At 39.0% G+C, this 15,540-nt stretch overlaps 1 protein-coding gene across 1 annotated transcript in view; it reads left to right on the top strand.

The window, feature by feature from the left end:
* Positions 1-15,540, top strand: part of LOC117468194 (ALK tyrosine kinase receptor-like) — a 547,997-nt gene that overhangs the window by 255,373 nt on the left and 277,084 nt on the right.

Consider the following 15,540-nt stretch of genomic DNA (forward strand, 5'->3'; position numbering starts at 1 on the left):
CTCAATCTCTGCTCTGTCTGATGAATGAAGTCAGGGCTGTGTAGGCGTAAAGCCTACAGTTGGCTCATTACCAATCACACACCCTTGTTACCGAGGGTATAACACCACTGGCAACCTGGTAAATGCTCTGCTTGAATACTAACATGGCTTAAATTCAACAGTGTTTCACAATTGAGGCTGATTTATAGGTCAAACTTTATGGGGACACAACGAGCCCTGATGTTTGAATAGGTCCAACATGTCCATCCCACAGTATGATGATACCATTTAGTAGAATACAAAGTATTTGTAATACCAGGACAGGCAACCACGCACCAACATATGCAACAATAATTTGCAATTATCATCCTAATCATAAATAAGTACCCCAGCAGAAGCCGTTGCTCCACAGAAGAATGGTTATTTAAAAGCAATACAGAATGCCTGAGGGCCTACTGCATTCAATTCCATTGTATTTTACATTTTTTCTTTCATCAAATACTTTGAAAATACAAGCACAAGCTCCTAGTACTAGACTCCTGGTACGATGGGTTAAATGCAGAGGCCAAATGTCACTGTGTGTGCTGTGTGCTCTGCATGTGTGACCATTAAAAGAGGGTTTCATCCCTCCCAATTCTACTTCTAATTCTACATATGAATAATTCATTTAACTACCTGAAATGAAACCATATTAAAATGACTTAATAATCCTCCTAGCTCTTATTAAGAAAAGACGAACACAAACCCTGTGATGCTTTGTGTCTTTAAGCTGTTTACTGGTTACTGAGCATCACCATGACCAATGAATGAAGTCTGCTAGGTTTCAGATTTAATAGATTCAAGACAGTCTATTGAACAGGAATGAGATACAAAACTGAGTTTGAGATGCATCCACCAAAAAACAACGATAATGTGATTAGAATCAATATTGTTCTCTGGAAGCTTCAATAATGTATTGATTTGCAGGACTAATGAAATTAAATTATAATGGAAAGACATCAAATAAGTGAGAGTACATTGGAGAACTTCCTGACGGGCAGACCTCAGGCAGTGCGGGTGGGAAACATCGCATCCTCCACCCTGATCCTGAACACCGGAGCCCCTCAAGGCTGCGTGCTCAGCCCTCTCCTCTACTCCCTGTTCACTCACGACTGCGTGACCACACACAGCTCCAACACCATCGTGAAGTTTGCTGACGACACGACCGTCATCGGCCAGATCACCGATGGCGACGAGACGGCGTACAGAGAGGAGGTCGAAAACCTGACATCTTGGTGCCAGGATAACAACCTCCATCTCAACGTCAGCAAAGCAAAGGAGCTGATTGTGGATTACAGGAAGCAGCAGAGAGAGGGACACGCCCCCATCGCCATCAATGGGACTACGGTGGAGAGAGTCAGCAGCTTCAGGTTCCTCTGTGTCCACATCACTGAGGACCAGAGTTGGGTGTAATAATATTACTTTTGTCGGTAGGAGTAGTGTAACGCGCTGCTTTTATAATTCAGTAATCACACTACAGTTACTAACATTGCCCCGACACGCGTTACTTCGTTACTTACTAAAATCAGTCATAATCAAACCTCAACAAACACCTGCAAAGAACACATGCTAAGGTGAAGCTAATGCACAGCTATTTGTTGTTTGTTTATATCACGTAGTCTGTTCTTCTTCTCTGTCTTCCGGTTGTTGCCTGTTTTGAATGACGAATACACACTACCGCCGCCTGCTGGTAAGGAGAGTTATTGCCACTCACGCATGCGCAGTTCGTACGTGCTCGGCTGAAGTCTTTGCGGTGTCTGGTTCCAGTGCAACACATGGCCAACACGCAGGAGAACACGCCGACGCAACAGCGTGAGCAGAGAAAGACTGCGCAAAATATACAGATAGCAGGAGACAGAGGACAGCCACGGTCAGATAGCAGGAGACAGAGGACAGCCACGGTCAGATGGGAAAACATTCAGGATCTGGATCAGTCTTAAGCGACAATGGAAACTGAACTAAAGAGAACAGTTGAAACTTTAGCAGTCTGCGTGATCTGCCCGCAGGGAGGGGCGGGCCAGCCCTGCGAGTAAAGTAACGAAGTAGTGTAATATATTACTTTTTTTTTTAAAGTAATATGTAATATGTACTATATGACATAGACTCTTCACACCACCACCATCACCAAGAAAGCTTGACAGTGGCTTCGCAGGTTCAATATGGACTCCAGGATACTCTGCAACTTCTACAGGTGCACCATAGAGAGGATCCTGACCTTCTACAGGTGCACCATAGAGAGGATCCTGACCTTCTACAGGTGCACCATAGAGAGCATCCTGACTGGCTGCATCACGGCCTGGTACGGCAGCTGCACCGCCCTCAATCGTAATGCTTTACAGAGGGTGTTGCACGGAACATCACCAGGATGGAGCTGCCATCCATGGAGGACCTTTACTCACAGCGGCTCAGGAAGAAATCCCTCCGGATTACAAAAGACTCCCATCACCCCAGCCACAAACTGTTCAGTCTGCTGCCGTCTGGCAGGCGTTACCGAAGCATCCGGACTAAGACCACCAGACTCAGAGACAGTTTCATCCCACAGGCAATAAGACTGCGAAACACCTGCACTGCTGAAACAACATCCATAACATTAATCTGCTACTTATTTATCTATTTATCTAATACATCATTCCAATAACTTGCATATAGATTCTTATTGCACTATTTCACTTTTTTAAACTTTTTCTTTTTGTATTTACTATTTATATTTACTATTTACTCTCATCATCTGAGAGCTCAAAATCTTAATCTCCCTTAACTATCTGGTACAGAAAATGTCTGCTTCAGTTCCGTCTCCTGCAACAATATTGAGTCATAAAGTCCATGAAGATAGTCCTGATGTCCACTAGAATGGACATTTATAAAAGAGCTGTTATTTGAAAACTTGAATTTGAACTCAGAACTAATTATATAGTTCCTCACATGTTAATAAACAAGAACATATATGATTTTCATGGTAAAAATTACAATTATTCAACAATATTTGACTTCTCCTCCTGCTTCTATAAAATGTTGTTTTTGGTATGCCAGCCATTTTGGATGAAAAGAAAGAGGAACTTCCCAGCATGCAATTTTAACCAATGACATATCACTGGAAAAACCAGGATGTCCTCTGTACAGTACATCAGGGATTGATAGAGTAGCTCAAAAGAGTAAAAGGAGATGCATGTTAACAAAATGTCCACTACAGTGGACATTTTCAATGGGCTGGGTCCCAGGAAGATAATACCACGCAGGGATAAGCCAGAGTTTACAACCTTTGCATGTTGGCACAACACGTTTTGACCCAGATTAATTAGCTATACCATATGATATCGCCCGAGGAAGTCGTCATACTTATACATATATAAATAAAGATATATATTTCAAAGCTCTAATCAAATCAACAGTTCTATTAATTATACTTGTATATATGTATATATATATATATATATATATAGCCTGTGTTGTATATTTATACACACAAATGAACACCCTTGTGTGTGTCAAATAACAAGTTGTATTGTAGTGTTTATTTTAGTGTTGTTTTATTTATGCTTATCCACATTTTGATTTCAGAGCACAGGAGAATGCTAGGCACAACATAAAACTCAACAGTGAAGCTGGCAGTGTTGGGAAAGTTCACTTTCTACATGAACTAGTTCAGTTCACAGTTCACACATTTTAAAATGAACTAGTTCAGTTCATAGTTCATAATTCAAAATTTTGAACTAAAGTTCATGGTTTCAAAAATGAACTAATTTATAGTTCATAGTTCTTTTTTCAATACGTTGCTGCGTGCGAGCTATTATTTGTCTCCTGTACGATGTTAATGGGCCATTTCAATGTTTACAATATCCTCAGAGGGCCGTACAAGTTATTGACCTCTGCTTAAAAAAACTAAAATCACAGCCCATTCATTTCATTCTGTGCAAAGAAAAAGCAACCTCTTAATCCAGATATCTCACCATGACTCGCGTATGCATGCACGTGCACGGTGTGGCGTGACCACCAAAACAGAAAGATATGGACACAAGATGTGTGCAAATGTATTTAGTTTCCTATCCATGTGAACACGATTTAAGTGGGGGGGACCTAACCTCCTCTAGGGGGGTCCGGGGGGCATGCTCCCCTGGCAAGATTGTTTGCACTTTGAGAGCAACATTAGGAGATCTATGGATGGACACATCTCTCAACACCCAAACATAACTGTAAGCAGATTTTCTTTTAATTTATGGATATTTGACAAATCACTCCCCTTTCAAACTGTATTCTTCTTTATTAATAACTGTCATATAGTATTTTATACCTGTTTACTTTATTCTCTTATTTTTTATAACTATAATGATCATATAAAGATGTGCCTTTACCTCACTGGTTGTAGACAAAGCTTCTTATATTCGTTAGCATAGCTAGCTAACCGGGTGCTAATGATAACAACAAAGTTATTGATTGTCTGATCAGTATGACAGATGAGCAGATCGCCACTGGGCTTTCAACTAAAGACACAGACACGCAGAAACTGCGGCATGTGTATGGACTTATCGTTACTGCAATTTCTGAAGTGCTGGAGTGGCGTTCTGGTGCTCTCCGTCAGAACTGCACCCCTGTCAGTCGAGACATATACCACGTGATGACACGTTAGGCTCGTGTTGTGTTCAAGGACCCTGACCTTGGCCAGGAAAAACAGGCACTCGCTTGTTTAATTTTTTTGCGGTCTAGATTTCTTTCATTTTTTTATTTTTTGCGTGTGTTTATAAATTACCTCGAGGGCCGTACCAAATTGTCTCGCGGGCCGTATACGACCCGGAGGCCGGAGGTTCCCCACCCCTGCCATAGAGTCTCACTCTGAGCAAGTGCTGCTGCAGCTGCTCTCGGCTTCATCCATACTAATTCATTCATTCATTCAATGCTCGCCGGTTCCGCGGTTCCACATTGTGTGTTGTGAGGAGTCTGATATTATATTTAGTATATTTATATTTTAGTGCGACAGCCAGGGGTGACAGGCGCGTACGCGTCACAGGCAGCTTGCTGTTGCCAGATTGGGTGGTTTTCCGCATTATTTTGAAGCCTGTTTACGGTGTGTTTTAACTGGGTTTTCGGCTGAAAGGCATATGAAATCTGTCACACTTTTGAACGCCGTTATAATACAGTGATGAGAATGAACGCACTTTTGAACGCCGTTATACAGCGCTGAGAATGAACGCGTTCTCAATTACGTTCATCTAGCGGAAATACAGTACGTTCAGTTCACGTTCGCCCAAAATATGAACGCGTTCATGAACGATCGTTCATTGAACGCGTTCAGGTACATCACTGGAAGCTGGCAATGCTAAACAAAACCATCACTAGATCCTGTTACATCAGCTTAATATAAAAGTACATAACGATTGATGTGTACACTACATTAGCATAATTACTAATGGCTCGGACGTTACACTATAGCCGCTAGCTGCTAGCTGCTAGCTGCTAACTGCTAACTGCCGCGGCCGCCTCGTTATTCGTTAATATCAAACCCATCATAACAATCCAGAACGCGCGGTGCTGTTACGTGTATGCAATTTGACGTGCTTGATGTGAACGAACCTTTCGGGGGGCGTGGTTAAAGTTGTGCATGCTCTATGAGCGCACATATGGGTACTTCTCAGGCATGCTGGGTAATCTGTGACATTTCACTTTCCGAAAAGTTGGGCCATTTTGTCATCCATGCGCCAATGAGCAACTCTCATAGGAATGAATGAGGCCCCGCCTCCCACGCTGTATCCAGTTCTTATTATACATCCATGGGCTTGACGAGTTAGTAAAAATGTACTGTACACTAGAGACCGAACACCGGAACATGGAGGACCGGAGAATAAAGACATGGCAACTAAAGTTTCCCTTGTAACGTTTTTATATGGATTTATTAAACAGACTCCAAGTCACAACACAACCTGGCCGACAGGCTTTTAGGGAGGGGCGAAAGCGCAACGCAAGATGTATAACGCAAGACTAATTGAGAGCATCATTGCGAAAGGGAATGCAGCAAAAATAATCGTTTTATTTCGATTACGCTGTTTTCGTAATCGTTACAAGCCAAAATCGTAACCGAGATTAAAATACGATTAATTGCATATCCATATTTTCCGTGAGTGTGTAAAGAATGCAAATGTATGTACAGTACATACACCGTTTTTAGTTTTTGTTGGAGTACACAAACTACTGAAAGCCTCTGTGACCCATTTGTTGTTGGATATTTTATTTAAAGTTTGGGGATTAAACAAAACATAATTTGTACTATGCTCCATCAGTTTAAGACACATCCTGCCTATACTTTTGTAATACTACCGGCTGTTTTACCCTGCCTTCTCAACGTGATCAGGGTTTCTAATTCTTATGAGGTCTTACGGTTGTTTCTAGCTTTAGACACAATTAGTCCATTGCTCACAGGAAAATGTGTAAGAAAAAAGAGTCTGTGTGTTTTGGCAGCTCCAACCATAGGCTACTACATAGACATTTATTGAGGGAAAGCAAATTAGCTTTCACAGTTACCTTGGACTTCTCAACATCTCCTCAGCCTTCAAAGTATGGGATTAGTTTTGTATCATAAAGATAAAGCAACACTTTCTCAGAATAAAGCAAAACTATGAGTTTAAAAGAAAACAAAACTGAGTCAAGCAAAATAAAATAAATTTCAATAATAAAACTATAAGTTGCAAACAAAAAGTCTTTTTTCTTTGTTTTAACATAGGTTTTTGTTTGCAGTTCTTTTTTCTTCTTTCTCAATGATCAGACTTTTGCTCTCGCTGCAGCTCTTCTCATTTGCGCTCCTTCACTTTTTGTTTGAGATTCTGACACAAACCTCCCAGGTGGGCGGGACTTTCAGGGGTGCGTCCCCATTGGCTACTCAGTTTTTGAGTGACAGCCAGTCCTCCAACGATTGTACAGTGCAGGAAGCTGCGGTGCGGTAGCTGAGCGTGGATAGAACACCCCCTGAAGAACCAGCATTTCAATTATTATAATACTACAAGTGAAAATATATGCAAGTATTGATCATTTGTGTTGTTTGTGCTGTACTATACGGTCTGTTTCTTTATTGTGTTAAGTGAGAAGTAAAGCTGTGCTATGAAAGTTAGCTTTTGCTACCTAAATTAGATCCTTAACAATGCAAGCTAAGTAGCCTAACAGTTAGCTACATAGCTAGTGAGTGAGCGTTCAGACACCGGCGCACACACTCCAACGGACTCGTGTGCCTGACTCTACCAACAGGCTTTCATGATTCTGTTTAGATATGCAAGTATAAGCCATGATAGCTTATTTTATTAACACGCTAATTGATATGAAAATCAATGGAGGCTGACTTAACTTTGTAGGAAAACCTACCGTCCATGATGCCCCTGAGCTGTGTTTTACTTGTTAACTTCATATTTTTCATTTTCTAAAACATTATTTACCTCTCATATTAACAGTGTGGATCATTAAGACAGCGTGGTGTACATAGGTCTTATCCCGTTTTCCCACTTCCTCTGAGGGGACAGCACGGAGGGGGGGGGCATGAAGAAAGACCTGCACCATCTTCATCTAAGCGGGCGTTGTTGTTATCACTAGCTCAGTGTCATTTCATTTGACCAAATATCTTTACATATACATTTAATAGATTTTATTATTATCCACCTTTTTGTTTTATGTCCTTTTATTTAAAACATTATTTGAGACTTCATCTTCTGGTTCAAATTTCAATAAATGTAATTTGTATAATCACTCGTTTGTCTTTATTCTAGATGAACATTTTAGAGATTCCATTCAAATCTGTTGATTATTCAGATCTTCCTCAGGAATAGTATGTCGAATTTTTAATGATAAATGTATATCATTTTCTCACAGGATATAGAATGAGACAACACCGTTTGTATCCATTGTGTATGAATGCTTCAGCTCTTCAGACCAACATAGTAAGATGTGAGCATATTCCTAATGGTGTTGGTATGCAGCCTATGTCTGGTCTGTTTAATAAAGCAAATCTGCCACTTTTATATTGTAGAATTTGTTAAATTAAAGCAGTCTTTAATTGTTTGTCCTAAACATAGCAATATATGCTTTTGAAAGGTAACATGTCTTTGACAAATAATAGTATACAGTTTATATTGTGCATCACCTTTAGCTTGAAAATACATTGATGTGTTTTTTTAATCTATAAAATAAGTAAATAGACAGACGGACACTTTATCAATCCCACATTGGGAAATTATTTAACAGCAGCAGTGTGTTCAGGTATTAAAATATTTAAAGTTGGAACAAAGTATAAACTACACAACACAAGTATAATGCACAGCAATCCATAAGATAAGTCCGATATGTTCATGAAAACTCCCCAGGAGACACCGACACTAACGTGGCCGAGTGGACTCCGGTTTGCTGCATGAGTTGCACTGTATGATCTGTGGTGTAGTGGGCTGTCACTCAAAAACTGAGTAGCCAATGGGGACACACTCCTGAAAGTCCCGCCCACCTGGGAGGTTTGTGTCAAAATCTCAAGCAAAAAATGAGGGAGCGCAAAAGAGAGAGCTGCAGCGAGAGCAAAAGTCTGATCATTGAGAAAGAAGAAACAAGAACTGCAAACAAAAACCTATGTTAAAACAAAGAAAATATACTTATAGTTTACATGATTACACAAATGATTTATTTGCAACTTATAGTTTTATTTTTGAAATTTATTTTATTGTGCTTGACTTCGTTTTTTTTTCTTTTAAACTCATAGTTTTGCTTTATTCTGAGAAAGGGTTGCTTTATATTTATGATACAAAACTAATCCCATATAAAGGTCCCCAGTGGCAAAGAGCAAGGAATCAATGGTGTTTGCCAAACGACAAGTTTCGGGCATGGAAACCATTACCCTTACTGGCACTAAGTGGCTGTGAATGACTGCCACTGTGATTCTTTAAAGAGAGCTCCTGCCTCAAGTGGACAGCCATGTATTTTAACGGCAGCCTAATGCAGCCTTGATGCCACACCATTAGGTAAACCTCAGTTTTTGCATTCCGTCCAACGTCTTTAATCCCCGATAACTTGCTCAAACTGTTTAAGACAGCAAATACAAATATGAAAGGATTTCAAGGAAATATCTTTGACGTTGCTTAAAATCAAAATTTAAAAAGAATGTTGGACATATACTTGAATCACTCGAGGACAGAATTGTCATAATCCGTTCCATAATCGTATGGCTATAGAGTATATCTCGTGTAGAAAAAAAAACGATCTGTTTTAGAGCCTGTTCTTTAACCTCCACCACAAAAGCCCAGTTCAGTTTGATTTGCCTGAGAGAAATATATCTACTCTTTCAAAGGTATAGTTCTCAAGACTTTGGACGTTTATTCAAAGTAGCCAGGATATAACAGTAGAAGTAATCTGAATGGCTTCTTTTGTCAAATGTCTTTTTCATTTTTACTCAACAGCCTTGACTGGGGTTTCTTTTTGTTGACAGTTGTGGGTTGCTAGACACTCTGCATTTCAAAACATGTTTTTGCACAAGGACTTAAAGAGTCCGTTTTTGAATGCATGTCACCTTGAGGTTTGCCACCCTAAGCAATGTCAAGTGCTAAGTGTTTATTATAGTATGCTGAAAACTCAAACATGAACTCAGTCGCAGCAGCACAGGTACACATTATTTGTGATCGGTTGGAAATCTTTTATCTAAAGAACCGCAGCACTGTTAAACGAAGATAATGCAAGCTTGCAGTGAGAAGTGTGGTATCAGGGTTCTACAGGCTGAACTCAAATGTAAAAACAAAAAATCTATACGTGAAATTGCTTCTGATTTCTAAGAGACAAGCACCATATGGGAACGTTTCCGAGACCTCGGCACAGTGAACCCAACAAACGCTGGGAAAGTAGATCCTCCCAGTTAAGATGCCTACCTAGACTCAAGTTGTAGCACTTTGTATTTGAACAACATGATTGATTGGTATGAGAAGTGCTTCACTCAGCTCTTTTAATTGTATATATTCTTAAAGGTTCAGTGTCAGTTATTTGTAGGACTTTTCATAGTGCATGTTTAATGAAATGCATTCATTTAAATTCCTCTTATTGCCGGCAAGTGAAGCTAATGCAAATTAGAAATGTGGTCTGAATACCAGGTTATTACATAAATGCAATAAAAGAAAGACGGCGGACATTGGTGTATATACTGTGCATGTGTATATGCTGTATCTTCAGTTCACCTGGTGTGTGCAGGCAGAGTTTGATTACACTGTGAATGTAGGAACTAGAACAAAAAGAAAAAACACAATATAATACCAACCAAATGGCAATGGTTTGTATTAGTTTGGATCAAACCATTAAAATACTCCAACTCATTCTTATCCAATCCACGTATTTACCTTTCAGAAAATAAAACATATGTAAGAGCTACCCAAACATTAGGCACTCTAGGGATCTCATGTACATTTCAGGTAAACTAAGGGCCTCATACATTTTAGTTTCAATGTAGTCCTACATGTAGTGCCGGTAGTTCTGGTTTATTCTTTGCATTGATCACTTCACAGTCTTTATGATTCCTTGTAGTCACGCTGCTGTGAGAAACATTGCTTTCTCCTCCCCCTGGAACCTTCATGGTACACCGAATTGCTGAATGTAACCATTCTATGGATGCACATACACTAATAAATCTACATAAATGATGATCGTGGGGAGCTTTTTTACTATCTATCATCATAATGCAGTCAGCATACTATTTGCATCTTCATAGCTTTACCATCTTTTGACAAAAATCATTACTTTTCAGAGCATTTTAAGCGATTTTCAGTAGCCTTGTTGGCTCTGTTTACAGTCTTTAGTAGCTTGTGATTGTAGACTTGGCTGTTATGTTAAAGATGATGCATGTGCATAGCCCTTAACATGGTGAAAGAATGATACAACGTTAGAATATCCTGCAGGATAAGTTGCTTTTCTATCATTTGAAACAACAGCCTACTGCAAAGAAACCCCACATTGATGACGGACTTATCAAAGAAAGTCTTATCATTATTGTAGAAGCGTCTCAGAGATGAAGAGAAAATGTTGCTACAGTACAGTAATAGTAATTCTGCTGAGTGAGCCAGAAGCTTACAGCTGCGGTTATTTCAAGTTCTTGTTTATGTAGAGGCTCAACTCACACTGGATCATCCAAAAGGGCTTTCCAAGCGCAAAGGTTTGCAAAGAAAACAGGAGTGTACAGTAGTTGCCATGGAATTGCCACTATATAACGGCATCTGTATCACAATCAAGATCAGGATTCAATGAATAACTAGTCCTCGTGATGGTTATGTGAATGCATGCCTTTACTCGTCCGGGGGAAGTTGCTAGGACAGAGAGGAGAGCTGCAGGATTAGGGCTGTATTTTCCAATTCTTCCTTGTTTAGCCTTTCCAGCCAACTGCGTACCCTGGGGTGCCACTTGAATAACAATGTGCTGAAAGGTTATTATAGAATGTTTGCCCAATAATGCCAAAAAGAAATTGCCTTCCATAGCTTTAATGTGCTATGGAGTCCATCACCCTGCTAAACCCAGCCTGGTTCTGACCATTTCATTGTAGTTAAGCAAAAATAGTGGGAGAAATTAAAGATAGTCACTAAAAGATCACTTTGTTCACCTCATGCTGAGTCTAGATGTAATTTGAAAGTGACCAAGCCTCCAGAGAGCGATTTACCGAAGCCCAAGGGAAGAGTCTACATGAGGTCTGTCTACAGCCGGGGTGTCAAACTCAATTTCATCGCGGGCCACATCAGCATTATGGTTGCACTCAAAGGGCCGGTTGTAACTTTAAGACTATATAAAAACACGTATATAAATATATCATATATATAAAATACTGTATTGTATGACATTATTGCCTCTGCATTGGATTATTATCAGATAGGGTATAACTTCATAATTAACTATGTCTGAAAGCAGATGTCTAGGGACAATAATTGCAAGTCTCTTCAGTAACAATGTCACACAATTATTTAAAAAGAAAAGCCACATTCTGTAAAAAAAGTCAAAATCGAAAAAATAAGTGAAATTGAAAAAAAATAAGTGACATTTTGGACAAATAAGTAACATTTGAAAAAAAAAAGTTACTTTTACAAAAACAAACTGCATATTTTGAAGAAAAAAAGGGAAATTCTGAGATAAAAGTCTAATTTGAGATGCATTGTGGGTTATGTGTAGTTTATGGACAACGTGCTTCTGTAAATCGGCATTTATTAATAAACATATTATCTTGCAAGCTCTTTTGGGGCCACATGAAATGAAGGTCACGGGCCGGATTTGGCCACCCGGACCTTGAGTTTGACACCCCCTGGTCTACAGGGAGGGAAGGACACATAGAGGTAAACATGGGAGGGGATGAGTGGGAGGAGAGCAGACCCTTGAATCTCTCCCCGAGGAATTTTTTTTAGGGAGACATATTACAGCATTACTACCTTAACTTCTATTACACCTAGCCCGAGTGTTGACAGCAGCCTTTTAAAATGAACACTGTTTGTATAACCCCCCTCCACTCCCCCCAGTAAAAGGATGTGCACGATGCAACAAAAGCAGTTCTGCTATTAAATACGTTATCTCTTGTTTTGCATGCTGATACAAAACGATGCTGTGCAACCAAAAGCACATGGCCATTAAATCTGAACATATCAAACTGTCGAGGTTTCTTCTCCCTGAGCCTGTTTTTGTTTTATCTGTCTTATCTTTTAAGGTAACATCTGGAATAAAGCTTTATATTTAGCAGATATTGCAACAGTTTGAAAAAGTCTGTTTTGATTGTAGCAAAATAATCGTCACATTTTTTTAAACTGAGGACTTTCTATCAAAAGAGAGCAGAAATGCAGCTGCGACAACATTATGTTTATGCAATTGAACACCTCTTTTCCCCTGGCACAATATGTAATTAAAAGTTTCATTCGCTATCACACTAGACAAGGCATCTTGAAATGCTTTTGATGAGTGTTATATATCAAATATTCTTTCCTGGTATTATTTAAAGAACATAAGTTGCTGTGCCATGAGTTTTTCTTCTCCCATTGGGTTTGCATTAATGAGAATTTAGTTAGGTGATTTAGTCTCTTTATTGCATTGTGATAACCCATGAGGAAATGTGCGTCCCTCTGCTGAGACTTGTTTTGATTTATTGTTGAGATTCTCTAATTATACTCATTTCTATGCAGCCTGTCCTCCAACAAAAAAACGACTAAATAGGTTGATTATTCAGCAGCTTATTATGACCAATAGTCACGTTTTAAAGTGTAGCACCTCTAGTGGTCGTCTAAGAAACAACATGCTCCCGTTGATGCAAACGCTCCGGAGGGACGTTTCATTCACAAATAACCTCTCTGGAAAATTCCTAAATTTTGGATGTTGGCCATTAAACTGCTTTTTGATTAGATTTCTAGCGAGAAGTGTATATGTACTTTTAGAATTCACGTCCAGTGGATGTGTAGGATCTATAGTTTGATAGATATTATGAAGATGATTTGAGGTCTCGCCAGGAGAACGTGTATATACTACGTCTTTCCCCCTATTAATTTATATTGACGGCAGCGTCCATGTAAAGTTGGCGTCAACCCTCAGGGGTGAAAACAGTTTTTTCCGGTCTCGAAGTTTTCATAATAAAAACCGAAGTATTCCCCTCACTGTCAAATTACTACACAGTGATATCTGCAGTACTCATCCACTAAAAAACATCAGTTTATCCTTGTTAAGTACTAACATTTGTATACAATGTTTTGTGTTTTTTAACCTTCGATTCGGAGAAACAAATAGTTTTTTTCGGAGTTTAGAAACTACAGAGTTTCCGAAGACACTACACTACCCAGAATCCTCAGCCTATAATTTGGGACTACAACATCCGCTTTGCTTTTACAAACCCCATGATTAGTCCTCAAGCTCTGTGATATTGGATGTTGGAGTGGCAGTGCGACAAGGTTAGGCCGAGCGTCAAACAGCTCTTTGAAATGGAATGTAACCATGGCAGACTATCCAAACCTGGACTCAGCCCCCCCCCCCCCCAGAATACACATGCTGGCTACATGTTCTATGGCACGTCTCTACTGGGAATTGTAGTTTTAAAAGACGTTTTCGTATTTCCCATAATTAGAAGTTGCCAGTATAAACTGTGCACATCCCTGGAGTTTAGGGGATAGAGGAACACTCACATTTAAAACATTTAATTAATGAATGGGTGAAAATGGCTTGTATCCAAGAATGGGCAGCATTACTATACCCACACTGACAGCTAAGTCAGAAGAGCTGGTCTTATGTCTGTGACCCCTCCTGTTGTTAATTGATAGCCTGAAACATGCACTTGTCAAGGTTCAGAGGCACATTTTGCAAATATGGCAGTAGCCATCGATCATCTTAAGATAAGATAAGATATACTTATGATCCCAAGTTGGGGAAATGTTTTGTTTACAGCAGCATACTTAACTACTTTGTTCTACTCCACTACAATTCAGAGGTCTAACCTGGTATTTTTACTCACTACATTTTTTTTGTGTTACTTGCAGATCTGATTAATGAAGTGAAATATAAAACAACCCTTAAATCAGACTTTAGTTACACCTGAGTCCAATTCAGGGAAGGTGATTGTCAAGTGCTAAAATAAACTATGCAATATATTAGACGTTAAGTACTTTGTCAGACTTCATATTTATCTGTGGATAATCCCAACGTTTTTTTCTTATTCAAAAGAAGACCTTAACTTAAAGTATTCTTCAATGTTTAAATAAAGCCTTATTAGTTTGTCTGTTTTGCACCTCCTCCTGTTAATATCTTTGGACGTCCTGCACTAGCTTTTTATTGTGGAGATCACTACAGTATCTTCTTGATATTTCTATTCTATATTTCTATCATTGACCTTCTACTTTCCCCTTATGTTGTATGTAGGCTACTCTTAATATCTAAATGTTTTCATCAAATATAACATATTCAACAACAAAATTCAATAACGTGCTTTAACCACTAGGCGGTGCGGATTAAAAAAACAGTGGTCGAGTTCAGTGATTCTCAAATGGGGGTACGCGGGTACGTTGGGGTACTGCAGGGGGTGCGTGAGATAAACAAAACAAAATGGTTTGAGGAAAATATTCCTAGAACTACCAAGGGGGTCCTCATATAAACATGTCAAATGTGTTTATTGTATTTTATAGTTTTTCATAATATATCATTTTGTTCACTGGTTTGTTAAACATATATTACTTCAATTGAAAAACTCCTTGGAAAAATCTGTTTACATTTTTTTCCATTGTGTTCTTTTTTTTCATGCATAAAGATGAAAATATCCTTAGTTTCTTGTAATTCATGCATGAAGTAGTTAATAAATCACACACTGATGGAACATCACTATATTGTAATTATTTATATAGGCTTTTTCTATCAAAAATGTTTGGGGTCGGTCAGGGGGTACTTGGCTGAGAAAATATTTCAAAGGGGGTACATTACTGAAAAAAGAAGAAGCACTGGTCTAGTTAATAAAACATAATAATATCAAACAATAATATTACTATTAACTTCATCATGAAATTAAAAAAGAACGGTAAAGAAAAATACAGT

This window comes from Pseudochaenichthys georgianus, chromosome 22 (genome assembly GCF_902827115.2).
Source record: "Pseudochaenichthys georgianus chromosome 22, fPseGeo1.2, whole genome shotgun sequence".
NCBI lineage: Eukaryota > Metazoa > Chordata > Actinopteri > Perciformes > Channichthyidae > Pseudochaenichthys > Pseudochaenichthys georgianus.